The sequence below is a fragment of the Gossypium hirsutum genome, chromosome A13 (assembly GCF_007990345.1).
Source record: "Gossypium hirsutum isolate 1008001.06 chromosome A13, Gossypium_hirsutum_v2.1, whole genome shotgun sequence".
NCBI lineage: Eukaryota > Viridiplantae > Streptophyta > Magnoliopsida > Malvales > Malvaceae > Gossypium > Gossypium hirsutum.
In genome coordinates, this window is record NC_053436.1 from 9,609,189 (window position 1) to 9,632,419 (window position 23,231).

Sequence of the window (23,231 nt, forward strand, 5' to 3'; positions counted from 1 at the left end):
AAACTACTATTCTGACTAGGGTCTAAACCAGACGGTTACACTTCTATCAGATCAACTCTGGTAGGGGTACTAATAATCATTGTTTGCTATTCTTTCCAAAATTTCATATGCTTCATTGTAGGATTTGTCAACCAACGTCCCATTAGCATATGCATCCATCATCATCATGTTTGAGTGTTTATCCACTGTAAAACATTTCCATTTGTGTCAAATGCTAAAATCCATGCATCGGGCATTTTCTAATTAGTTCATTGAAACGCTCTCATGTTTCATATAATATTTTATCTTTCAATTTCCTAAGTGATGTACTGTCGTTCCTAAGCTTGGCATTCATGTTGGGAGGATTGTACCAAAGCAAAAATCTCTGACGCAATTCATTCTAAGAAGCCATCGTACCTGATGGTAATGCATTCAACCATGATCTAGCACGATCTCACAATGAATAAGGGAATAATTTTAATATACCGGTATCTTCAAGGACACCCTTCTGCCTTAATGAGTCACAGATTTCAAGAAAAAGTCTCAACTGTAATCTTGGATCTTTAGTAGTTAAACCATTAATTTGCCTTACCATTTGCAGCATTTTAAACATTATTGGATTTAATTCAAAGTGTTGAGCTTGAATATGTGGCCTAGCAATTCTTGGATTTAGATCATCCAAAATAGGCACTACATGTTTTTTTGATGGGTCTGTCTCTGTCATCTATGATTCTAGTAATATCAATTTCAGTCTAAAGTACTTGATCTTCTCTGTTGGATCATTTCTAATTTTCTCCATTCTTGTTAACTCTTTTTTTCTTCACTTTAATATCCTTTCAATTTCAAGATCAAAACAATGTTTTTGTATTTTCTTGAATACTTCTTCTCATGCACTAATACAAACATGAAAAATAAAATAAAATACTAATTAACTACTCTAACAAAAATAACAAGAATAATAACAAATCAACTTTTCACTAATATTGCTGATCCCCGGTAATAGCGCCAAAACCTTATTGCGTGTAAATAACTAATGCAATTTTGCAAGTGTACATGCAATTCAAGTAATGAAGCGATAAGTATCGTCTCCATAGGGGTCAAAAATTGGTAAGAAATTGAGCAAGTTATTATAATCCTATTAGCTATACTGAATATCAGGAAATGTTCTCAAGTTAAATAAAACATTTCTATAATTAATTAATGAAATCAAATGCTAAAAACAAAGAATTGATATGGAAAATAAAATGTTGTGGCAAATTATAGAGAAAAACAAGAGTATTCCTATTGTTGAATGAATAGGGCTGGAATTATTTAGGTGAAATGTTCATATCAAAATAATGCTATGGAAAAATATTGTCTAATCAACTGCTCAGAGAGTCACTAATGTAACTCACCTTTTTCGATAGCTAGATCTTAAGCCAGAAATCTAAGTTATTGTATGTCTACAGAACTCTAGATTAATAACTATAATGAATGTTCTTCTCTGTACAACTCGCAACATCTATGTCTAGAGTTCTATGAATATTTTGTCGAGTATTCGCTTGCATCAAATGATTCAAGATCCAATATATTTAACATTTTCAGAATTAAAAATAAATCTAAGAACACAGCACACAATCAACTATGTCTAGAGCTTGCATGCATGTATTTAAAATAAGGATAAACCGAATGAAATAGTGACAGGCAATCTCAAATCACAAGCATTAAAGATGATAAAACATTCACCCAAATAACTCCAACCCAAAAAAGATTTAGCTCATAGGTGGCAAAATTAAAATTGAAATAAAATCTTTTATCAATATTTTTAAATAAGTTCGAATCATAGAAATCAAGGTATTCTTGCTACACTCCAGGTTCTCTTTCATTTTCAGATTGTATGTAAATCTAGGATAGCTGTCTATTCCCTTTTTTCACATCTGTATTCTACTCTCTTAAGCTGCTACCCTTTCTTTCTCTGGAATTCTCCAATATATTGAAAAATCATTGTCACCAATTTTGTAACACCCCATTCTCGGCCTAGACGTTATGGCCGAATTTGGCGTGTCACATCGAATTGCTTTTCAAAAAACAAGACTTATCGTTAAACCCCACTTTTAAATTAAATACCCTTTCATTACCATTATCAAATTATCTCATCACAGAACATCTACTCATCTTAAACCATGGAAGCATTTTGAAAAATTTGAAGTTTAAAATGCGTGTCTTAGAAAACAGTAATTGTTTTAAAAAACTCATCTTTACCTAGACTAGCAGTTTAAAAATATATAATCTAAAGCCCAATTAAAAATTAAAACCCACGAACGGCCTTATTACAAAATTAAAAAACCCAACAGTGAAATCTAAATTAAATAAAGTCAAATGCAAGACACATCAGTCGTGTGGCCACCTACAATTCCCTTGCAGCACCAAATCGTCTAAAGCTGGGGACTACCTATACAGTTGAAAAGAAAAGGGATGAGTTTACAAAAACCCAGTGTGTAATCCTAATATTAAACAAATAGTGAATAACATAGTCAGGGCCTAAGCCCAGATCAATAATAGTTTAGGCCTGAGCCCTATTCAATATCAGTAAAGTCTGGGCCTTGGCCCTATACAGTAACAGTGTGGGCTTAAGCCCAATATAGTATCAGTACAGTGTAAAAATTATGCATCCTACCCAAATCGAGCCAGCACACCACCCGTACCAACCAACACACCATGTGGGGATATAAATTGACCCACCCAGCCAGCACACCAATAACACAGCAAAGCTGCCAGTAATAATAATGCAGCATTGTTGCCAGAAATAGTAAATGTGGCAAAGCCACCAGTAATAGTGAATCTGACATAGTCATCAGTACAGTACTTCCTCCATATCAAAATCCCAACCCCATGTAGTATGTCGTGTCATAAATATTACGTGTATGCAAAGTCATACTCAGTACAATCATATATGTAAATCATAAGCACATCAGTCATTTTGAATATAAGGGCATAATCGTCATTTTACCATATAGAGGTATTACGGTCATTTTGCCTATTTTAGGGTTTTGGCTCAGACCACAACCTCGCCGAAGGTCTACAATCGCCTCGAGCGACACAGATAACATAAATGATCATAATGGTGTAAATGGGCCCAAGGCCCATTACTCGGCCCAATTGGGCAGCCCAAATTCAACTACGGCTATATGACTTACATTGCCCAGTCCAATATTTGTGTGGGCCCACACGGCCCATTTCGACCCAACGTGGCCCCTAACTGCCTAAGCCCACGAGAACACTTGTTGTGGCTTTTCTATAGTCTGTCGCCTATATTTTGAGGGCTCGGCTCACCACACGAGTTATCGCACGCTTGTGAGGCCTCAAATTCGAAGTTTCGGCTTTTCAGCTTTTGTCGATTCACAGTAAAGAGGAGTGTGAATACACACCTTTTTGGCTTTTGTTAGTAACAAATTGGTGTATGATTGCACACCTTTTTACGCAACCACTTCAAACTCCTTAAGCGCCCAACCTACAATCGTCCCAACATACAATCAGTCCATCATTTCTCAGTATTTAAAACATTTAACCCGAATAGACAATACTACAAACCTCGATTGTACGAACTATGACTTGTTCCTTTAGATAGTAATTTAAATAGATCACACCTTTTTTTACTAAGAAACTGCGATAAATAGGTGGAATTAATTATAGTTGAGGCTTAAACTCATGAATAATAACCTTACAAAAAAATAGGGCTATCCGACCTATGCCTATAAGGCAAGGTACCGAAATTACCTTAATGGATTAGTGGGTGACAAGGTTTCGGTAGCTAGAGAATTTCTACACTTTCACTCCTCAAAAACACCGATTCGTCAGAACACTTGCAGTTCAAAATGATTTACCAATACTAGAGAAGAAGAATATTCAGCCAACCACTACCCAAATTGCTTGAGAAAGATCAAAGAAGAATAACTTTCGGTTTAGAAGCAGAACAGAAGAAAAAGGGAGAAAAATAAATTAAGGGGGAAGAAGAAGGAAAGTTGGCTATGAAAGAAGATTGAAAGAATAATAGGGAAGAGGAGGAAGATGTGTTCGTTAATGTCAACAAAGTAACGAAAGAAGAAGAACATTGTTCGGTAGAGAATGAGAAATGACTAAAAGAAGAACAATGTCGCGAGAGGCACAAACCCGAAACAACCAAGTGCCGAAATTGACTAAAGGAATTCGGCTACCACTTGCAAAAAGGAGAAAAGAACCCTCTTCCAAAACATTCACAAATACCGAAAATGGTTAGTTTTTTCCCAATGCCGAATTAAAGATACCAAATGGCACCAACATCCCCACACTTATCAAACTCCTAATTCTTCTCCACAAATCTCTCACCAATCCTCTCCACGATTTCCTTCTTGATATTCTCTACCTATCACTCCACCACTCATCCATTAGAATTTTACTGCAATACAACCACTGGTCGAAGCAAGCTGCAAAATAAATACCTCATTTGCGCTATGCCAATGCTCGAACCTCAGACCTCAAGGTTCCTTTACACGCCAACTTGCAACTAGACCACAAGCCTTTTTGTGACTTAAAACAAGCGCAATTATTTATAAAGCCTATGTACTAAAGTCCAGATTAAGATCTAATTTAAAAGAATTCTTAAAAGGCCAAGACTTGAACCCAGGCTTCTCAAACACACCTAAATTACTTTAGCCATTAAAGCAAACATGCAATTTGTGTCAGTTTCTTGCTTAACTAAAATATTAATAACCAGTCTCCTAACTGCTCCCATGAGCAAGGCCAAATACTTCTAGGTCCAATTTCGGGGTGTTACAATTCACCCCTCCTTAAAGATCATCGAAATTTCCAATTATCAAAATAGTTGCACCATCTAGGCTATACCACAATGCTCCTACTGCGCATTCTGATCCCAATGACACTAACATACTCTTACTCGAACTTGGAACCTCTTACACACACCAAAAACACTTAACCACTGAAGCATATATACATCACACGCATACAATTTCTACATCACACTTAAACAAAACATACCTGACTTAAAAGTGATTTGGCAATCCTGAGCTTGATGTTCTTTAGACCCACATCTAAGACATGCTCCTGACTTCCTCTAGCATTCGCCTGGATGACGCCTTCTGCAATGTTTGCAAGTTGGAAAGTTCAGACGCATTTTAACATGCTTCACAAAACGAGGCCCAGCCCAAGAGAACTACGATCTCTTTTCTTCTTACAGTCCACACACCTAGCCCAGAGTATTTCACCAATCCCATTAACTTCCTCTAGCACTTCTCTTACTAACCGGGTTAGCGCCTCAGTACCAAGCTCTAGGTTATCGTTACCCGAAGTTGGCGGACCTACCTTGACCTCCGTCTCAGTTACTGGTGCAGTCGATGCCTCCCTAGCCTTATCATTAGACATGTGGCCCAATGCTGAAGACCCAGCCCCAGCACTTCCACGGCCTCTACTGCGGCCATGTGTAACCCTAGTGCTCATTTCGATAACGAATTATCTGTTTAAAAGTCTTATGAATCAGTTTGTAATTTCAGTAATTGTTAACGAATGTGTTATGAATAAAAGTAATTAGGGTTTGTTTTAGCAGAACAAAATCTTACTACAGTTTTCCATCTTTTATAGCCTTAGTCTACTTAGACTCTAGGGTTCCAATATAGTACCACTATCTATAGTATAACATTTCAGTCTATAATAGTAAACAATGTTAGAGAACTTACAGATTTGATGCCAAAGACTCAGTGTGCCACACTTCTAGTCACAATGTTTTAAAACATCTCAAATTCTTTGAAATCTTTTTAAAAATTAAATTTTCAAAAACCCATTCCACATTCGAGTTTTGTAACTTGGCTCTGATACCACTAATGTAACACTCCAAACCTGGCCTAGACGTTATGGCCGAATCTGGCCTATCACATCGAAGTGCCTTTTAAAAAATAAGACTTATCGTTAAACACCACTTTTAAATTAAAGACCCTTTCATTACCATTATCAAATTATCTCGTCACAACATTTGCCAGATTATTTGCTTTTGGTACATTTACTCATCTTAAACCGCGAAAGTATTTTGAAAACTTTGAATTTTAAAACATGTGTCTTAGAAAACACTAATTGTTTTAAAAAACTCGTCTTTACCTAGACTAACAGTTTAAAAATTTATAATCCAAAGCCCAATTAAAATTTAAAACCCACGAATGGCCTTATTACAAAATTAAAAAACCCAAAAGTGAAATTTAAATTAAAGAAAGTCAAATGCAAGACACAGCAGTCATGTGGCCACCTCCAAGTCCCTCGCAGCACCAAATCGTCTAAAGCTAGGGTGAAAAGAAAAGGGGTGAGTTTACAAAAACTCTGTGTGTAATCCTAATATTAAACAAACAGTGAATAACACAATCTGGGCCTAAGGCGAGATCAGTAATAGTCTGGGCCTGAGCCCTATTCAATATCAGTACATTCTGGGCCTTAGCCCTATACAGTAGCAGTGTGGGACTAAGCCTAATACAGTATGAGTACAGTGTAATGCAATTATACATCCCACCCAAATCCAGCCAGCACACCACCTGTACCAACCAACAAACCATGTGGGGATCTAAATCGACCCACCCACCCAGCACACCAATAACGCAGTAAAGCTGCCAGTAATAATAATGCAACATAGCGGCCAGAAACAGTAAATGTGGCAAAGCCACCAGTAATAGTGAATCTGACATAGTTACCAGTACAGTACTTCTTCCATATCAAAATCCTAACCCCATGCAGTATGTCGTGTCATAAATATTATGTGTATGCAAAGTCATACAAAGTACAATCATATATGTAAATCATAAGCACATCAGTCATTCGGAACATAAGGGCATAATCATCATTTTACCATATAGGGGTATTACAGTCATTTTTCCTATTTTAGGGTTTCAAATCAGACCACGACCTCTTCGAAGGTCTATGGTCGCCTCGAGTGACACAAATAACCTAAATGATCATAACGATGTAAATGGCCACAATGCCCATTACTCAGCCCAAGTAGGCCCACACACTCGTGTGGCCAATTTAGCCCAAATTAGAGCTACGACTTTGTGACGTACATAGCCAAGTCCTATATTTATCATTTACCATGGATTTAATCTGTGTGGGGCCTACGAGCCTATTGGGCCCATACGACCCATTTCAGCCTAACGTGGCCCATAACAGCCTAAGCCCACGAGAGCAGTCGTGGTGGCTTTTACAATCTATTGCTCATGCTTTGTGGGCTCGGCTCACCACAAAAGCGATTGCACGCTCGTGAGGCCTTAAATGCTGAAGTTTTAGCTTTTCGGCTTTTTCCAATTCACATTAAAGAGGGGTGTGAATATACACCTTTTTGGCTTTTGTTAGTAACAGATTGATATACGATTGCACCCCTTTTTTTGCAACCATTTCAAACTCCTTAAGCGCCCAACCTACAACCATCCCAACATGCAGTCAGTCCATCATTTATCAGTGTTTAAAACACTTAATCCAAATAGACAATACTACAAACCTCAATTGTACGAACTATGACTTACTCCATTAGATCGTAATTTAAACCGATCACATCTTTCGTTGGTAAGAAACAGCAATGAGATGGGTGGAATCGATATAGTTAAGGCTTAAACTAATGAATAATAACCTTATAGAAAAATAGGGCCATCCGACCTATGCCTATAAGGCAGGGTACTGAAATTACCTTAATCGATTAGTTGGTGACAGGGTTTCGGTAGCTAGAGAATTTCTGCACTTTCACTCCTTGAAAACGCCAATTCGTCAGAACACTTGCAGACCGAAATGATTTACCAATACTAGAGAAGAATAATATTTAGCCAACCACTACCCAAACTACTTAAGAAAGATCAAAGAAGAATAACTTTCGGTTTAGAAGCAGAACAGGAGAAAAAGGGTGAAAAAAATGAAGGGGGAAGAAGAAGGAAAGTTGACTATGAAAGAAAATTGAAAGAATAATGGGGAAGAGGAGGAAGATGTGTTCAGCAATGTCAAGGGAGTAGCGAAAGAAGAAAAACAGTGTTCAGTAGAGAATGAGAAATGACTAAAAGAAGAACAATGTCGTGAGAGGCACAAACCCAAAACAACCAAGTGCCGAATTTGACTAAAGGAATTCGGCTACCACTTGCAAAAAGGAGAAAAAAACCCTATTCTAAAACACTCACAAATACCAAAAATGGTTAGTTTTTTTCTCAATGCCGAATTAGAGATACCAAATGTAACCAACATCCCAAACTCATCAAACTCCTAATTCCTCTCCACAAATCTCTCACCAATCCTCTCCATGATTTCCTCATTGATATTCTCCACCTATCACTCTACCACTCATCCATCAGAATTTTACTGTAGCACAACCACTGGCCAAACTAGGTTGCAAAATAAATACCTCATTTGTGCTATGCCAACGTTCGAACCTCAGACCTCAAGGTTCCTTTACACGCCACCTTAACACTAGACCATAAGGCTTTTTGTGACTTAAAACAAGCGCAATTATTTATAAAGCCTATGTACTAGAGTCTAGATTTATTTAAGAGCCAATTTAAAAAAATTTTGCAAAGGCCAAGACTTGAACCCAGGCTTCTCAAACACACCCAAATCACTTTAGCCATTAAAGCAAACATGCAATTTCTGTCACTTTCTTGCTTAACTAAAATATTAATGTGGAGTTTTCTAACCGCTCTCATGGTTGAGGCCCACTTTTAGGCCCAATTCTGGGGTATTACAAATTTTCTTCTTATACAAATTATCCTCTTCTCTTTCTTCTTCTCTCTCCTTATTTTATTAGGTAGATTCATCCCTCTCAGGACACATTTGTTCTCCTCTTTTTCAGGGTGGTTTTCTAGTACACGTCTAGCTGGCTGAGAGTGCCATGGATAGAGTGTTGAGTCATCTTCCTAGAATTACCGTGGCAATTGTGTTGACAATCAATCTCACCATTTTCCACGACAATGTTTCACTTCCCTTATTTTCCTTCTACATTCTATTCATCCCCTTATTCTACTTGCACCTGTGTCTAACTCCAACCTGTAACACCCCTAACCCGTATCTATCTCTAGAACAGGGTTATGGAGCATTATCAAAGTTTACAGTTCAATTACAGTCAATTCATGTCATTTACTATTCATTTCTGAAAATCAATCACAATCAATCATAATGTCCCTCATATGAGTCCTCAAAGCACAAAATACATATTAGAATCGAGTTGGGACTAAACTGGGATCACATAAAATTTTTTGCAAAATCTCAAAATTTTTCTTAGGTGCAGGGGACACACGCCCCTATGAGCAGGGCGCGTAGACACACCTGTGTCCTAGGATGTGTGCGCATTTGATATAAGGTACACGGTTGTGTCCCAGCTCGTGTCCTTATCCGTGTAACTCTCTTTCTTAGGTCACATGACCAACCACATGCTCGTGTGTTAGACTGTGTGGGCAATTTAATTTTCAAAAATTAGGTGCAGGAGTTACACATCAAGACACACGCCCATGTGTTGGGCTGTGTGTCTCACACGGCTGAGACACACGCCCGTATCTCTACCCTTGTGCTTAATTTTGAACATTCTTTTTCTCTAATTTTAAGATGTAGGGGACACACGGCCAAACCATACGCCTATGGGCATGGCCGTATGTCACACACAATTGAGACACATGCTCTTGTGTCTGCTTGTGTGGACAGAATAAGGACATTTTCCAAGACTTATTTCTCACCCTTTTTACCTTGCTCCTACATCAACACTTCAATATATTCACCGACCAATTCAAGGCATATAAGTCAATCTAATGATCAAGTTTTATGAATGACACATTTACTCATACTTTCAAGAATCATCTTTACATTAAATTTATATACTTACCCAAACTTAACTACATCTAATATATTAAACCAAACACATTCATATACTAAATATAATAAATCTCACTTATAAGTATGATTAAATTTACTATCACTAGTCATTCCAATGTCTAGTTACAACCAAAACATTTACATACCCTCATTTATTATCATTAGCCTGTACATGTAATAGCCTGTTTTTTATCAGATCAGAATAGTGGTTTCAGAACCAAAAATCCAAAGTCATAATAATTATTTTATTCTTATTTTAATGTCTACAGTATGAATGTATGATTGTGTGAAAGTTTCATTTAGAAATTTTATCGTTTGAGTGCTTCATTTGATAAAAACAACTAAATTGCGTAAAGTGCAATAGTGATGTTCTATTAGCTAAAGGCATCTAATAGATATAAAACATTAAAATAAAGGTCCTTATGTGTATATTAGCCTATTTATAACATAATGGATGATAGCGGCATGGCAATTGGAATAATTATTGAATATTTTCAAGGTTAATTTGTGTAATTTGTCAATAATGATAAATAAAATAAAATAAAACAAAAACATTTCCTACTATCATCATCTTCCACTGGTTTTAGGGCAACAAGGAACCATTTTACTTCTTTACATTCGGCCAAGGTATTTAGCTCAATTATAAGTCTGTTTTTGTCCCATTTTTAATGATTTCTATGTTTTTTAGATCGTTGCAACTAGGTCTAGTGTAACGCCCCGAATTTTAGGCCTAGATGAAGTAGGCTTTGGGCTATGAGTCTCATAAAATTTTTAAGTGAGCAAGAAAATGACAAATGACATGTTGCCTTTAAGGGTTTAAGGAATTTGAAGTGTCTAGGTATGTTGGAGAAGTTTTGGGTTCGAGTTTTGTGGTGGAGGAATTTTAATTTAATTATTAAAAGAATTAGGGTTGGCAAGTAGGTGGGCTTTTAAATAAAAATAGATGAAAATAGCATAAAAAAAGCCTTGTGGAGGAGTGGCTAAGTGATGCCACTTAGGGAGTAGGAGCTAGCAAGGAGATCCAAGGTTCAAATACTAGCTTAGTATTTTTAGAAGTTTAATTTTGGCCTTCTAGAAGGATGGAAGTGGCGTGAAGATAGACTCCAAGGGGAGTGTTCAGAAGAGAAAATTAAGGAAAAGATCAAGGGGTTATCAGGGAGAAAAATGAGTAGATGAGAAGGGAGAAGTGATGGAGCCGAATTGGGAATTGGGCATGGAAAATTCAACTATAAGGGATATAAATAGGGGCCGAATACAGGGTTGTCAGGCTATTGCCAAAATTCTTCTTCACCTTGTTGCCAGAAACCCCTTTCTCCAAAAGCCGAAAACCCTTTTCTTTTCAAGATCCAAAAAGCCGAGAACCCTTTTGTTTTTCTTTCTTTTCCTGCCGATTTCTATTCTTCTCTACAAAATTTCCTTTGTTTCACTTAGCCGATTTCTTCTTCTACTCTTCTTCTTTAATCTGTACCAACTAAACCTTATTCACCGTACTAAGTTTGAAAAGCCGAAAAGCTGAATCTCTCAAGGGCTGAATACTCTTTGACCGAATCTAGTGTAAGTGTTACTCTTACAATCAGTTTTCTTTGCTAGGTATCGATTATTTTCCCTCCCTCTTTCTAATCAATTTTGGTAGGGAACTAGTATCAGAACTCAGATTTTAGCTCTCTGCCGAATTGCTCTTTAGGTGTTTTCGGTTTTGGTAAGTATTCCTCTCCCATTGGCTAAGATGGCCGAATGTTCATAGTTAAGGTAAGGGGACTTGTGTTGGATACGAGTCACCTATTATTCTGGTTTTAATAGTTAAGATTGGTGCAGATCTAGGAGTTGATCGTGGTTAGTGATTTAAGAAAGGGCTGGTCGCGCAAGATAAGGTTAAGGTGAGGTTTCGATTTTAGTAAGGATATGTATTAAGCATGCGATTAATGAAAGGGTGATATCGTTTGTAGGTTGGTGACTAAAGGAACCGCAGCATGCTTGCTTACGAGGTGTGTACATATACTGCACATACATTATGTATTGGCAAAAGCCGAAATGCCGAAAAGCCGAAAGTTTGGCTACGGTAGTCTTGCGAGTGCGTGAGCACTCATAAGGGGGAGATCGATAGGTTTCCTGAGGCCCAAGGGCGATTCCATGGACTTAGGTTGTGATTTTTCCATATGGGCTGGAATGGGCAAAATGGGCCCGATGGGCTGTTGGGCTCATAATGGGCAAAAACTGAATGTTGATGCTATGTGATAGGAACTTGTATGTGAGCATGAATATGAATGTGACTGGTCCTAACGGGCTATATAAATGTGATTTGGGCCTAATGGGCCACATACCGGTGATTTGGGCCTAATAGGCCATATGAATATGATTGGGCTTAATGGGCCAAATACAGGTATGTGAAATTGTTTGGCCTTTGTAAGGGGTTTTGGGCCTAGTATATGATATCCACATAAGACTTAATTAATATATTGCGACCGTGGACAAGTCAAAGGGTTAAGGTGTGGCAACGGGTATATGTATGTCTAGGATTGGATCTAGGGAGAGCTTGGTAGTTAAACGGCCTTAATGACTCACTTCCTCTTCTCTGGAATCCTACCTGGTGCATAGTGTTCGTTCATCTTAGCTCACGAGACTCGTTAACGGGCCAAAGGAAGTGAAAACCGTAATTAAGGAAAAATTACTGAAATGCCCCTAAGGGCAAAAACGACCAAAATACCCCTAGGTGTAGAATGTAAGTTTTATCGATGTGACATGCATACATATGATATTCTGCTTAGGTTGCATATGCGTGGGAATTATGGACAAAGGAAGTATATAAGGACGCATGGTTGTTTGAGAATCGTTGATTCACCGACGGCTTTTAAAGCCCAATATGTAAATGAAGGTAGTTCTGCAATCGGGCTACCATGGTGTGTGGGCTGGGTGGGTCGATATTTATATCCCCACATTGTGTGACAGGGGACGGAGCTGGTGTGTAGCAGATGGATAATTTGGATGGGATTGCATTGCATGATTGATAAATGATGTTTCTTTTTGAATGCTTGTTTTCCGTCGAGGGTTGTACACACTGAGTTTGCAAAAACTCACCCCCCTCTTTTATTTTATTTTCAGGTGATGCTCAGTAGAAGGTTAGATGTTTGGAGGGACTCTGGGTGGCCAGCTAGCAAGACAACTTGGACTTGTTTCTCTTTTAAAAGCATATAAGTTCTTTATTTTATTAAGTATTTTTCGGACTGGAATGTAATAAGGCTTCCTTCTTATTATTATTTGGATTATTATAATTTTCATTGTAATTACGAGAAGTTGAACATGGGATTCGTAAAGTATTGTATGTTTTTTATGTTTTCGCAACTTAATTTTTAAATGATAAAGTTTTCTTAAATCAAATGTTTTAAACAAGGCTTTCACAACTGAAAGGTGTGTTTATTTTTAAGTTAATTAAGGTTTCTTTTGTTTAAGAAGGTTTTTCAATGAAAACATAGTTTTCGCTAAAACACTTCAATGTGACGGCCAGATTTGGCCATAACGTCTGGGCTGAGTTTGGGGTGTTACATTTAGTTCTATCAAAGCCCAGGTTGTAAAACTCGGGCTATGAATTGGGCCCTATTACTTGGTTTTTGTGTGTCTTGCTAGGCAGCACACCGAGTCTCCAACGTCGAACCAAGTAAGTACTTTTACTCTTGAATTTGTTTAAATTGTTATACAGTAGATAGTTAGAGGGCTACTTTAGATGATTTTGTTAGAATGGAACTAAAGCCCGTAAGATCTTGGAACTATAGAAGATTTTTGAAAACAATATTCTCTTTAATTACTTCCATAAAACATCGAGTTAATTATTGAAACTAAATAAGACTTCATAAAATTTCTAATTCAGATAATAAGCGAATCGACGATGAGTGCTAGAAGAGGTGCAAGAGGCCGTGACCAAGGACGTAGAATTTTTAGGGCTGAATCGTCGCATTGGGCTATGTGCCCAATGTTGGAGTAGACGAGGCTTCGCCCTCACCTGTGGCTAGTAATGGACCGTATGATCAGGCCTCGGGTGAAGATGCATTGTCGCAGGCAATGCTGAGGATTTTGGAAAGGGTCACTAGGCCTAACAACAACACTGGAAATAGGGGGTCCATTCCGGAGCGACTTCGACCGAACAGGAATGAGAGTTTTATGGGTGTGGCTGGCGTGTCTCCTAACATGGAAAAATATTGGTTAGAGGCCACTGAAAGAATAATGGAGGACCTGGACTGTTCACCGGAACAAAAGTTAAAAAGAGCAGTGTCATTGCTTAGGGAAGAAGCCTATTAGTGGTGGTTGACAGTGAAAGAGGGCACCCAACCGGAGCGGGTCACTTGGGAGTTTTTCAAAGCTGCATTCCAAGGGAAGTATGTGGGTGCAAGCTATGTGGATACTAGAAGGAAGGAGTTCCTGAACTTGACCCAAGGAAACAAATCAGTGGCGGAGTATGAGTTAGAGTTTCTATGCTTAGTAGGTATGCAAGAGTAATGGTGGCAACGGACTATGAGTGTTGCGTTAGGTTAGAGGGCGGACTGAGAGATAGCCTTAGGGTATTGATTGCTCCACAAAGGGAGCGAGTTTTCTCAGAATTGGTGGAGAAGGTGAAGATAGCGGATGAGGTAAAACGCATTGAGTGCTTAAATCGGGAGAAAGAAAGGGGTAAGAATAAGAGGGAGGCTTAGGCTCTGGGTGTTGCACAGATGCCTAGGCCTAGGGCCAGGGTTAATAAGCCAAATAGGGCAAGGCCCTCTGCTGTTAATTCGAGGGTGCCACCTTGTACTGATTGTGGGAGTAGCCATGGAGGCAAGTGTTGGAAGCAGATGGAAGCCTATTTAGCTTATGGGTCTATGGAGCATAGGATCAAGGATTGGCCCCGAATGCTAGGTCGAGGGCCAGTAGTGGGCCAAAGTGGTGCTCAGCCACCAAGGGGTGGTCAACTGCCGCCAAGGGGTCGTGGCCAGGCTAGGGGAAGTGACGGTAATGGACGTAGACGTGGAGCACTAAGCAGAAATGCAGGCCATGCTGAGGTGAGGCATCCAGCTTTGGTTTATGCTACTCGTCACCGAGAAGACGAATACGCTACAGAAGTGAATACTTGTACGTACTTTATCCATTGTGTGCGATCTATCTATTTTGGAATTAGAAATAGAGTGTGCAGCAGAAGCGTAGTGGTGTAACCTAGGTGGTGTGACTATTGGGTAGTTAAAAATTTCAAAGACGAAATTTCTTTTTGGGGGTAGAGTTGTAACGCCCCAAATTTTGGGCCTAGATGAATTAGGCTTTGGGCTATGGGTCTCTTAAAATTTTTAAGTGAGGAAGAAAATGACAAATGACATGTTGGCTTTAAGGGTTTAAGGAATTTCAAGTGTTTAGGTATGTTGGAGAAGTTCTGGGTTCGAGTTTTGTGGTGGAGGAATTTTAATTTAATTATTAAAAGAATTAGGGTTTGCAAGTAGGTGGGCTTTTAAATAAAAATAGGGGAAAATAGCATCAAAAAGCCTTGTGGAGGAGTGGCTAAGTGACGCCACTTAGGGAGTAGGGAGGTGGCGTTAGGAGCTAGCAAGGAGATCCAAGATTTGAATCCTAGCTTAGTATTTTTAGAAGTTTAATTTTGGCCTTCTAGAAAGATAGAAGTGGTGTGAAGATGGACTCCAATGAGAGTGTTTAGAAGAGAAAATTAAGGAAAAGATCAAGGGGTTATCAGGGAGAAAAACGAAGAGATGAGAAGGAAGAAGTGATGGAGCCGAATTGGGAATTGGGCATGGAAAATTCAACTATAAGGGTTATAAATAGGGGCCGAATATAGGGTTGTCAGGCTACTGTCAAAATTCTTCTTCACCTTGTTGCTAGAAACCCCTTTCTCCAAAAGCCGAAAACCCTTTTCTTTTCAAGATCCAAAAAGCCGAATACCCTTTTGTTTTTTTTCTTCCTACCGATTTCTATTCTTCTCTACACAATTTTCTTTGTTTCACTTAGCCGATTTCTTCTTCTACTCTTCTTCTTTAATCTGTACCAAATAAACCTTATTCACCATACTAAGTTTGAAAAGCCGAAAAGCCGAATCTCTTAAGGGCTAAATACTCTTTGACTGAATCTAGTGTAAGTGTTGCTCTTCCAATCGGTTTACTTTGCTAGGTATCGATTATTGTCCCTCACTCATTCTAATCAATTTTGGTAGGGAATTAGTATCGAATCTCGAATCTTAGCTTTCTACCGAATTGCTCTTTATGTGTTTTCGATTTTGGTAAGCATTCCACTCCCATTGGCTAAGGTGGCCGAATGTTCATAGTTAAGATAAGGGGACTTGTGTTGGATACGAGTCACCTATTATTCTGGTTTTAATAGTTAGGATTGGTGCAAATCTAGGAGTTGATCGTGGTTAGTGATTTAAGAAAGGGCTGAGTGTAACACCCCTAGCCAGAGTCCGATTGCCGGTTTAGGCTATAAGGTATTACCGACCTAAACATTTAATTTTTCATTCACAAAATTTAACAATAAAAGTAGAAATCGAGCTGAACATATACCGAACCTTGAGTTATATATATGCCATTTTCATATGGTCAAAAATTTACAATTACAAAACATATTTTGTCAACAGCCTAACTTATACATGCCATATCGAGTCCAAAATATAACTGTACCAAAAAGATTGATAGTATGAAGAACTGCTGACGATCCCCGAGACGGTGGCCAAAAATCAACAATCTATAAAACAAAGAAATAAGAAACAAAGTAAGCTTTCGGGGCTAATAAGTTTTAAGCAATTCGTACTATTAAAACTTGTCATTTAAAATTGACTATTGAGTATCACAAAACTCGTATTCTAATTTTAATTCACTTGGCCAAATATACACCAGTACAGTAGTTATAAAACCTATTGGCCGATTATGTATGTATGTATACACAAGAAAACTTCTAGCACATATTTCACTATCTACATAGCTTATGCTATACTTTTAGTCACATACTTTCATATGGTGACTTACATTGACCAATTATATCCTTGTCTTATCCTCAAACACCAAATTCATTCACACACATATATATATCGTTCTTTGATACTAATAAATCACTTAGAAATCAATTCAAATATGAGCACATAACACGAACCTTATGTGACAGCTCTAAAGTAACCCTAGTCGGAAAGCGGTTTCGGGACCGCTAATCCAAGTCACCAAATTATTTGAATATGATATTTATTGTCTAAAATATGTGAATATGAATGTGTGAAAGTTTTAAGCTTCGATTTAGTAAATTGCATGTGAATTTAGTCAATAGGACTTATGTGTGACACTTTTGAAATGTGATAGGTTAATCTATAAGGATCTATTAGTGCATGTAATCAAAAGGGTGGACTTGCATGTCAATTTTTCCCCCTAATTAGTAGTGGCCGGCCATGAGCATGAGGGTGGACAAAATGTTATGGCTAAAAAAACATGTCATGAACATGTTGGGTTAATGCTTTATGTTTGGAAAAATAAAATAAGGAGTATGGGCAATAAAATAATAATGGGAAGGTAAATGATGATGAAGAAAGAAAAAGAAAGAAAAAAAAGCTCTCATGTTGTTCTTGGCCGAATAGAAGAAAGAAAAAGAAAGAAAAAAAAAAGAAAGCTCTCATGTTGTTCTTGGCCGAATAGAAGAAAGAAAAAGAAGGAAAAAGAGCTTTGAGGAAATCGGCTATGGTGGTTTGCTAGACTAAGGTATGTTTGATGATGTTCCATGAGATGCATGCATGTTTTAGTTGTTAGCTTGAGTTCTACCTAGCCCATGGTCTAAATCTTGCTATGTGATGGAGATGACACTCGGCCATGGATGTATCATTCTTTCTTGGTGTTGATGTTGTGTTGATGAGATATCAAGTTATTTTTGTGACCCAAATTGAGATTTGGATTTTGGAATGGGTAAGGTTTTCGGCTATGGTAATTATAAGGGTGATGGATGTTGTTTCATGCTAAATCTAGATGAACAATGTTAGTGCTTATATCTCGACATTTATGAGTTTCTTTCTTGGTTTTACCTCAAACCCATGAAGTATTCTCAATTGGTGTTGTTAGAGGTTTCGGTCATGGGATTATAAGCTTGTTAGTTTTGATGGTGAAATTTATGCCTTGTAAGGGTAAATGGTTCAAAGGAACATTCGGCCATGATGTAAAAATTATGGTGGAGTGATGTTAAATGCTTTGAATATTGAATATATATATTGTTATAAGTTGAATTTAAGGTTTGCTAAATTGTCTTTATCATTGCCGAATGTGTGTATAGTTAAAGAGAATTTGTTTAAGTGCTTAGTTAATTGATATTGAGTTAATGATATGTGTATTCGGTCATAAAGTTGCACATGAGGAAATGTTAGATTAATGGTATTAAATTGCTTAATGTGATTAAAAATGCATATGACCATTTCGTATTTGAGCTAAAGGTGGCCATATGACCTATCAAATTCATTGTCATATTCGGCCATAAGCTAGCATAATGAGACTTTAATAAGTTAAAATTGTTTGAATTAGCTCAAGAGCTTAGAGGACCAGAGTTGGATATGGGAAAGGAAAAAGTGATCGAATAGCCGTCGAAATCGTTCGACAACATCCGAGGTAAGCTTTCGAGTAATGAAACTTAGATTATGATTTGATTAGATTATGTTATAAGCAAATCAAAATCATGCCCTTTGTATGTAGCTATTGAGCCGAAAATGATAATGCTTGATAAGTGAATTGTGTTTGAATTCTAGTTATGAAAATGAAATATTGATGTGTCATGATTTATTGATATGTGCATGGATATTCGGATTGATAATCGGGCTAAGTCCCGAAGGCATTTGTGCTAGTGGCTAATTTCGGGCTAAGCCCAAGGCATTTGTGCGAGTTACCATATCTGGGCTAAGTCCCGAAGGCATTTGTGCGAGTTACTAGTTTCGGGCTAAGTCCCGAAGGCATTGGTGCGAGTTACTATATCCGGGCTATGTCCCGAAGGTATTCGAGTGAGTAGCTATATCCGATTAAATCCCGAAGGTACTTGGCTTGGGAATGAGCGACCTTGCTGTAATAGTTTCAATTAATACACTCGTAAAATCCCAGCGATGAGGTATGTTTCGTATATGCTTTGAATTAATTGATCCCTTACAAATAGTATTCGCTCAGTCGATAAATGAGCTACCGGCCTTTGGCTAAGTTGATCTTTTGTGTAAGAATATAAGGGTTGGTAATGTGAAGTAAGTATGATATTGAGAATTTGTGCATATGAAATTATCCGTTTAGCCATATGCATGTTACACGTTAGTTGTGTCAAATTTTATGGCTCAAAACTTACTAAGCATTAAATGCTTACTCCGTTTCTTTGAATCTCTGTTTTATGGATTTTGGTTCGTCAGCTATCGGACTCGGGATTGTCGAAGTCGAAGTCATCCGCACTATCAAACCCCCTTTTGGTACACTTTTGGTTGAACTTTGAAATGGCATGTATAGGACTACCCTTTTTGATGTTGGTCATGTACCTTTCGGTATTGTACAAATTTGGATAGCCATGCGAAAATGGCTTATATATATTTTTGAGCATAATGTTATAATCATTTTGTATGTATATGGTTATTGAGAGGTGTGGATATGCTTGGCAATGATTGGCCATTGGAATGGTTAATCACGATCATACTTTGTGCTATATATGCTAAAGGGTTAGTTGAATCATGGAAACTATGTAATAGGTAAAGTCTACCTTAAAGGCAGATGCTGGCGGCAGCAGTGGTGTGACTTTGAAAAATCACTAAAAATAGTAGGAATGAAATTAAATAGTGAATAAATTATGTAATCGAACCTTGATGAATCTACTTCCATATGGAAGAAACGAAACAGTCTTATGAGTCGTATTTTAAGAGATATTTAAGTTTTCGTGGGACAGGGCCAGAGTGATTTCTGGATCCCCTGATCTGACTTTGGAAATTCAATATAAATTAACCAGAGATAATTAGAAGTCATTTCATATATGTATAGATTCCTTTTTGAGTCTAGTTTCATTAGAAACAAACGGCATAAGTATTGAAGCCCTGTATAAGGAGTTATCTAAGTCGCAATGCAGGAAGGTCAGTGTAGTCGAACCCTGTAACAGGGGAGACTTTAACTAATAAAATGTACTAATTTCCTCGACCAAAAATTCTATAAAAAATTTGTGGATGGATATATGAGTCTAGTTTCAGAGAAATATTATGAAACTGATTTTCGAGTTTTGGAACTCAAGATATGATTTTTAAGGTGACAGTGACGCAGTTAGCCAGCTGTCTGGAAAAATTTAAAATGGACTGTGCAAATAAGTGAATTAAGTCTGTTAACCCCTCGTGTTCGACTCCGGCAACGGTCTCGGGTATGGGGTGTTACAATTTTTTTGGTATCAGAGCTACGGTTTAGTCGATTCTTGGACTACCGTAATACGTTTGGGTCTAGCTATACATGCCATTATGTGATTATTTGATAGTGTGGTGATTTCTGACAATTGAAAATGTGTTTATTATAGTAATGTATCCCGATCCCGACCGAGTGGTAGCTGATGATCTTGAGAGTGTAGCGCCTGCTCCCGCACAAGGGACAGCTCCGACGGACTCTCAACCTATTGCTAGTAATCCGAATGATGAAGCTAGACAAGCTTTCTATAGCGTGATGAATGATTGGTTCAACCAATACATTCGAACTAATACGGCTGTTCCACAGCCTCCATTCCCGACTAATGCCACCCCCGCACCTACAATACCTCCGGCAACTGACCAAATAAGGTCAAATAAGCCTCCAGTTGACAGAATCCGAAAACACAGGGCTACTGAATTTAAGGCTACGGATAGCGATGATGCCGAGCAAGCTGAATTTTGGTTGGACAACACTATCCGGGTACTCGATGAGCTATCTTGCACACCCGATGAGTGCAGAAAGTGTACCATCTCCTTGCTACGTGATTCTGCCTACTATGGGTGGAATACGTTGACTTCTGTTGTACCCAGAGAGCAAGTGACTTGGGAGTTCTTCCAAACCGAGTTTCGGAAAAAGTATATTAGTCAGAGATTTATGGATCAAAAACGGAAGGAATTTCTTGAACTTAAACAAGGTTCCATGTCGGTTACCGACTATGAATGAAAATTTGTGAGGCTTAGCCGATACGCACGAGAATGCATTTCCTCAGAAGCCGTAATGTGTAAACGTTTCGAGGATGGACTGAATGATGATATAAAGCTGTATGTTGGCATCTTGGAAATCCGAGAATTTGTGGTACTTGTCGAGCGAGCTTGCAAAGCCAAGGAGCTCAGTATGGAGAAAAGAAAAGCTGATATGGGAGCAAAGGAGTTTCGTAAGAGATCTTCGGGAAAGCCCTGCCAACAGTCATCGAAGAAATTTAGAGATAATCTAGGCCGATCTAGAGACACTTCGGGCTTTTCTAGACGAGACCGTGATCGACCCCCTGTGAGTGCACGAGTCACTTCGGTCGCTAGTGTTGGAAATGACCGTCGAGACAGAACGAAGTGTCAGTATTGTGGTAAATGGCACTCGGGGAGTTGTATATTCCATGACCGCTCCTGTTACAAGTGCGGATCAGCTGACCACTTTATTAGAGATTGCCCGAGATTGTCTGAACACAACGTAAATCAGAGTGGGAAGCCTGGTGCTACTACTGCTCGGGGTAGACCATCTAGGAATACGGGCAATGCTAGTGGCGGTCAGAAAGGATCTAGATATACTACAACCAGATCTGAGGTTCGTGCTCCTGCTAGAGCTTACGCTATACGCGCACGCGAGGATGCTTCCTCGCCAGATGTTATTACCGGTACTTTTACTCTCTTTGATACTAATGTGATTGCTTTGATTGACCCTGGTTCTACTCATTCTTATATATGTGAAACCTTAGCATCCAGTAAGACTCTACCTGTTGAGTCTACTGAGTTTGTAATTCGGGTGTCAAATCCCTTGGGTCGTTACGTGCTTGTCGACAAAGTGTGTAAGAAATGTCCCCTAGTAATTCGAGGTTCCTGTTTTCCGGCGGACTTGATGCTTTTTCCGTTTGATGAATTTGATGTTATTCTCGGTTTGGATTGGTTGACCGTGCATGATGCGGTTGTGAATTGCAAAAGCAAGACTATTGATTTGAGGTGCGCAAATAATGAGATAATTCGAGTTGAGTCTACTATCTTAAATGGATTGCCAACAATAATATCCTCGATGTTAGCTCAAAAATATGTGAAAAAGGGGTGTGAAGCGTATCTTGCGTACGTACTTGATAATAAAGAGCCAAAAAAGAAACTTGAATCTGTGCCGGTGGTTTGTGAATACCCGGATATTTTTGCCAAAGAATTACCGGGTTTAACCCCTGTTCGGGAGGTAGAGTTTGGTATTGAGCTTGTACCTGGGACTACACCAATTTCGATAGCTCCGTATCATATGGCACCAACCGAGTTAAAAGAGTTGAAAGCTTAGTTGCAAGAGTTGACGGATAGAGGTTTCGCTCGACCAAGTTCCTCACCTTGGGGTGCGCCAGTATTGTTTGTGAAAAAGAAGGACGGAACCATGAGGTTGTGCATCGACTATCGTCAATTGAATAAGGTGACAATAAAGAATAAATATCCGATGCCGCGCGTTGATGATTTGTTTGATCAACTAAAGGGAGCCTCAGTGTTTTCAAAGATAGACTTGAGATGGGGTTATTATCAGTTGCGAATTCGAGATTCGGATATACCCAAAACTGCTTTCAGAACGAGATACGGTCACTACAAATTCTTAGTGATGCCGTTTGGGCTCACTAATGCCCTTGCGGTATTTACGGATTTGATGAATCAGATTTTCAGACCGTATTTGGATTGGTTTGTAGTTGTGTTTATCGATGATATTTTGGTCTATTCGAGAATGAAACCTATCATGCTGAACACTTGGGATTAGTGTTGCAAATTTTACGGGATAAGCAGTTATATGCTAGGTTCAGTAAGTGTGAGTTCTGGTTAAGAGAGGTTAGCTTCTTGGGTCATGTGGTATCTGCATCGGGTATACGTGTTGATCCAAACAAAATTTCGGCCGTACTTAACTGGAAGCCTCCGTGAAATATTACTGAGGTTCAGAGCTTTTTGGGACTTGCCGGTTACTACCGACGGTTTGTAAAAGGTTTCTCGATGATAGCCACACCAATGATGAAGCTACTTCAAAAAGATGTTAAGTTCGAATGGACGGAAAAATGTCAGAAAAGTTTTGATCAACTAAAAACTTATTTAATTGAAGCTCCAATTCTAGTGCAGCCCGAATCAGGCAAAGAGTTTGTCATTTATAGTGATGCCTCCCTACTTGGGTTGGGTTGCGTATTGATGCAAGAAGGTCGAGTTGTGGCCTATGCGTCGAGACAATTAAAGCCACATGAGAAAAATTATCCAACCCATGATCTCGAATTAG

At 38.5% G+C, this 23,231-nt stretch overlaps 1 non-coding gene across 1 annotated transcript; it reads left to right on the forward strand.

Annotated features, from left to right (window-relative positions):
* The first annotated feature begins 218 nt into the window (after positions 1-218).
* On the forward strand, positions 219-325 carry LOC121212961 (small nucleolar RNA R71). Its single transcript, XR_005908331.1, has one exon. It is a non-coding gene; the product is annotated as a small nucleolar RNA R71 (small nucleolar RNA).
* The last annotated feature ends 22,906 nt before the right edge of the window (positions 326-23,231 follow it).